Source organism: Mobula birostris, chromosome 2 (genome assembly GCF_030028105.1).
Source record: "Mobula birostris isolate sMobBir1 chromosome 2, sMobBir1.hap1, whole genome shotgun sequence".
Taxonomy (NCBI): domain Eukaryota; kingdom Metazoa; phylum Chordata; class Chondrichthyes; order Myliobatiformes; family Myliobatidae; genus Mobula; species Mobula birostris.
The window spans coordinates 10,281,053-10,287,052 of NC_092371.1; positions in this window are offsets into that span (position 1 = coordinate 10,281,053).

Consider the following 6,000-nt stretch of genomic DNA (forward strand, 5'->3'; position numbering starts at 1 on the left):
ATCACTCTCCCCTCCTCCCTCCCTCATCACTCTCCCCTCCTCCCTCCCTCATCACTCTCCCCTCCTCCCTCCCTCATCACTCTCCCCTCTCCCCTCCCTCGTCACTCTCCCCTCTCCCCTCCCTCATCACTCTCCCCTCTCCCCTCCCTCGTCACTCTCCCCTCTCCCCTCCCTCGTCACTCTCCCCTCCTCCCTCCCTCATCACTCTGCCCTCTCCCTCCTCCCTCATCACTCTCCCTTCTCCCTCCCTCATCACTCTCCCCTCCTCCCTCCCTCATCACTCTCCCCTCTCCCCTCCCTCATCACTCTCCCCTCCTCCCTCCCTCATCACTCTCCCCTTTCACTCCCTCGTCACTCTCCCCTCTCCCCTCCCTCATCACCCTCCCCTCTCCCCTCCTCCCTCCCTCATCACTCTCCCCTCCTCCCTCCCTCATCACTCTCCCCTCCTCCCTCCCTCATCACTCTCCCCTCTCCCCTCCCTCATCACTCTCCCCTCCTCCCTCCCTCATCACTCTCCCCTTTCACTCCCTCCCTCATCACTCTCCCCTTTCACTCCCTCGTCACTCTCCCCTCTCCCCTCCCTCATCACCCTCCCCTCTCCCCTCCTCCCTCCCTCATCACTCTCCCCTCTCCCCTCCCTCATCACTCTGCCCTCTACCCTCTCATCCACGCTACCCGCGCTCCCCCCCGCCCTTGCTGTTCCCGCCGGTGGAACATTCCCGAGAGCAGCGTCAGCCGGCGTTGCCCCGGCGACCGGGAAGGCCCCGCCCACAGATCTGGCAGAGGGGAGCGGGGAGGGCGATTGGGTGGAGCCCTTCGGAGGTCAGGGGTCAGAGGTCGTCTGGCTGGCGTGGGTCAGAGTGGAAGCAGCAGTTGTGGGCAGGGTCGGAGCTCCGGAGGTCAAGCGGAGTTTTACTGGCGGGGAGAATGAAGAGGTCAGGGGTCAGAGTGCCTGGGGGATAGATAGGTTAGATAGATATTGATCCCAAAGGAAATTACAGAGTCACAGTAGCATTACAAGTACTCACATTAGAAGAGGAGTAAGAAAGAATAAAATATAAGTTATCTCAAACACTCTAACAGGAGGGGCCATCACTTCCCCAGCTATAGGTTGACTCATTATAGAGCCTAGTGATCGAGGGTAAGAATGACCTCATATAGTGCTCTTTGGAGCATCACAGTTGTCTTCATCTATTACTAAAAGTGCTCCTCTGTACAGCCAAGGTGGCATGCAGAGGGTGAGAAACATTGTCCAGAATTGCCAGGGTTTTCCATTGGGTCCTTTGTTCTATCACAGCCTTAAGTGTGTCCAATTTGACTCCTATAACAGAGCCAACCTTTCTAATCAGTTTATTGAGCCTGTTGGCATCACCCGTGTTGATGCCATTACCCCAGCACACACCACAAAGCAGATTGTACTGGCAACAACAGACTGGTAGAACATGTGAAAGAGAGGCCTGCAGACTCCAGAGGACTTCAGTCTCCTCAGGAAGTAGAGGCGACTCTGGCCCTTCTTGTACACAGCCTCTGTGTTGGTGCTCCATGCAGGGACAGCAATTCCAAGAGGTCAGGGATTAGAAGGGTCAAGGATTAGAGGGATCAGGGTTTAGAGAGGCCAGGGTCAGACCAAAGTCCTGAGGTCAAGAGTGCGTTGGGGTTAGAGAAGGCAGGGGTTAGAGGGATTTGGGAGGTTCTCCCACTTTGCACCCTTCTTCCTCTCCCGCATTCCCCCCTCCCAACCCCCTCTCTATCCCCCATCTGCCATACCCCTCCTCCACCCTCTCTTGCTACATTCTCTCTTCCCCCTCTCCCCTCCTTGCATCCCACCCCTCCTTCTGTCCCTGTCCCCCCATCATTGTCCCCCTGTGCCTCTCCTGCCAGTAACCATGGTGCATCCCCTAGAGCTGAACACGGCACTGGATATGGGGGGGAGGGGCACTCTGTCCTGTAGTTTCTCTGTCCCGGGTTTCGATCCCGGCTACCAGCACCGTCTGTGTGAAATTTCCTTGTGAGCTCCTCCCGAGCCCCGAAATTGATGGAATTGGGGAGGGAGTTTAAAACACTGTGAGGTAATGTGGGATTTTTCTAAATGGGTGGTTAACAGAATCAACAAACTCATCCGTAAGGCCAGTGATGTTGTGGGGATGGAACTGGACTCTCTGACGGTGGTGTCTGAAAAGAGGATGCTGTCCAAGTTGCATGCCATCTTGGTCAATGTCTCCCATCCACTACATAATGTACTGGGTGGGCACAGGAGTACATTCAGCCAGAGACTCATTCCTCCGAGATGCAGCACAGAACGTCATAGGAAGTCATTCCTGCCTGTGGCCATCAAACTTTACAACTCCTCCCTTGGAGGGTCAGACATCCTGAGCCAGTAGGCTGGTCCTGGACTTATTTCATAATTTACTGGCATAATTTACATATTACTATTTAACTATTTATGGTTCTATTACTATTTATTATTTAGGGAGCAACTGTAACGAAAACCAATTTCCCTCGGGATCAATAAAGTGTGACTATGACTATGACTAATGGTTGGTACAGATTGAATGGGCAGAAGGGCCTACTTCTCTGTTGTATGTCTTGAAAGTCCCATAAGAGATAGGGGCAGAATGAGGCCACTCGGCTCATCTAGTCTGCACCACCATTCCACCATAGCTAATCTATTCTCCCTCTCAACCCCATTCTCCTGCCTTCTCCCTGTAACCTTTCACACCCTGACTAATCAGATACCTATTAACCTCCGTTTTAAATACACCCAATGACTTGGCCTCCACAGCCATCTATGGCAATGAATTCCACAGATTCACCACCCCCTGGCTAAAGAAATTCCTCCCCATCTTCATTCTAAATGGACGTCCCTCTATTCTGAGGCCTCCACAGCCATTGCGGAAATGAATTCCACAGATTCACCACCCCCTGGCTCAAGGGACGACCTTCTATCCTGAGGCTGTGCTGGAAACATCCCCTCCAGACTTGTGTGAAGAGCGTCCCGTCACACTGCAGGGGGAGGCGGAAGGTAACGTGGCGGATGTTGAGTGACAGTTGAGCTCCAGCCAGCCAAGTGGGGATGGGATGGGGGTGGGGGTGTCCCCCATCACACTCTTTCCTGGTTTGTAGATGGGGGGAGGGAAGGTGAGGTGTTGGGGTATAGGGATGGTGACGATGTCCCCGAGGGATCCATACAGCTTGCTGTCATGGTATTGGATTTCTGTGGGTGGGGCAGCTGTTTCCGGTTGGTACTGAGCTCCCCCCCCACCCCGGACGGTGGGGGAAGCAGGTGAAGAGAAGATGGTCAGACTATCTCCATGTTGGGATTCTCTCTCGTATGACTGCACTCAATACAACTCTGAGCTGACTTTAACGGCCAACAGACTCACTTCCCAGGACGCTTTACGGCTCCCGTTCAGTATTGTTTTTGCATTTGCACAATTTGTCGTCTTCCGCACGTTGGTTGATTCTTGGCCTTTATTTTGTACATACTTTGACAATACATTTGCCAGCCTCCCCAGCGTTGAGGACATCTTCAAATGGCAATGCCTCAAAAAGGTGGTGTCCATCATGAAGGACCCCCATCACCCAGGACATGCCCTCTTCTCATTGCTACCGTCAGGGTAGATGCAGGAGACTGAAGACACACACTCAGCGATTCAGGAACAGCTCCTTCCCCACCACCATCGGATTTCTGAATGGACTTTACCTCACTAATTTTATCTCTTTTTGCACTGCTTGCTTAATTTAATTTTTAAAATATATATGTCTTATAACTTATAGCTGTAAAATCACTATGTAGTGTGTGAATAAATTTCATGACGTATACCAGTGATATTGAGCTGATTCTGACTTGGACTCTGCGGCACTAACGATACCTGTCACCCGTCACCCACCAGCACATCCGCATAGGTTACCCAGGTCACCTCCCTACAAGAAACATATTAATAAGATGGAAAGAGCAGAGAGAATGATTTATATGGATGTTGCCAGGACTTGAGGGCCTGAGTTACGGGGCAAGTTTGAACAGGTTCATTAAATAATATTTGATCCATAGAAAGCTGAAGGTTGAAGTCCAGACCTCGGTGATTCTGTGATTCAGGGTTTAGAGACCTCAAGGTCAAAGTCCAGAGCTCGGTGAGGCCTGAGGTAGAGGCCCGAATTCAGGGATTATGGAGATAGAGGCCTGAAATCAGGGACTCAGGAGACAGAGGCCCAAAGTCAGGGATTCCGAAGGTCAAGTTTGCAAGTCTGGGCCACAGACTGGAGGTTGGAGACCTGATGTCTGAGAGTCTGTGGCTAAGGACTTGAGACCCTGGGGTTAGCCACCTGTCTGTGCGTGAGTGAGCAGGAAAGGGGTTTGCTTTACTATTGTTGCTCATGTCATTCCAGACATTGTGGGCAAGCTATGTTGCCGCCGGAATGTGTGGCGACACTTGCGGGCTGGCCCAGCACATCCTTTGGTGTGGGTTGTTAAGACAACCCACATACAGTATTTCACTGAATGCTTCTAAATCTGAATCTCAGGTCAGGATTTTACTCCCTGGAGCACAAGAGAATGAGGGAAAATTGGACAGAGGTATACAAACTTATGAAGGGTATAGATAGGGTAAATGTAAGCAGGCCTTCCCACTGAGGTTGGGTGAGACTGGAACGAAAGGTCATAGATTTAAGGGTAAAAGGTGAAATGTTTAAGAGGAACTTACTTACTTATAGAGGGTGGTGCGAGTGCAGAACGAGCTCCCAGCAGAAATGGTGGATGCGGGTTCAATTTCAAGATTTAAGAGGTGTTTGGATGGGAGGGGCACAAAGGGCTATGGACACCTCAGCATGGCGCTGTCTCCTCCAAAGGGCCTGTTTCTGTGCTGTGGTGCTCTATAACTCTAGGTCCCGCTGCTCAGGGGAACTGAACGTGGGAGAGTCCACACCCCGATCCTGCTCTCGGGATGGATAGTGGGCTGGGGGATGGTTGGGCCCTAATATGCTGCCCGAGCAGTGACGTTGGGATCTATACCCACTGGCCATTTTATTAGGTATAATCCATTCGTTAATGCAAATACCTAATCGGCCAATCATGTGGCAGCAACTCACTGCATAAAAGCATTCAGACATGGCCAAGAGGTTCAGTTGTTGTTCAGAACAAACATCAGAATGGGGAAGAAATATGACATAAGTGAATTTGACTGTGGAAAGATTGCTGGTGCCAGATGGGGTGGTTTGAGTATCTCAGAAACTGCTGATCTCCTGGGATTTTCACACACAACAGTCTTCTAGAGTTTTCAGAGAATGGTGTGAAGCACAAAAAACATCCAATGAGAACCAGTTATGTGGGTAAGAACACCTTGTTGATGAGAGAGGTCAGAGGAGAATGGCCAGACTGGTTCAAACTGACAGGAAGGTGACAGTAACTCAAACGACCACACATTACAACAGTGGTGTGCAGAAGAGCATCTCTGAATGTACAACACATCCAACCTTACAGGTGGTAACCTAATAAAGTGTCTGAGAAATGACCAGTCTCTGATAATTCCAGTGATTATCTAACTCAACAGGAAGGGTGAAACCAGGACAGGTTCTTTGGCCCATGTTGTTGTGTTGAGTTTTTACTCTATTTTAAGATCAATCTAACCCTTTCCTTTATTTTTCTGTCATCCATGTGCCTAGCTAAATGTCCGAATCCGACTCAAACACCACCCTTGGCAGAGCGTTCCACACACCCACCACTCTCCGTGTAATCAGTGTGGTATGCAGGTAACAGTACTTGCCCTGAAGGTGCCTGGACAGGCACGCCAATGCGACCAAGGTTAGGGGTTCCGCTAGTGCACAACCGGGACAAGTGAACTACCGTTACCACCGCTTGTTCTGACTCCGCTATGCAGTTCTCCCTTCCTCCCCTTGGTGCGGCACTCCCTCCTTCCCCTTAGCATGGTGTTCGTTCCTCACCACCCCTCCCCTTCCTCGGTGCAACACTCCCTCCTCACTGTCCCTCCTGCACTGCAGTACTCC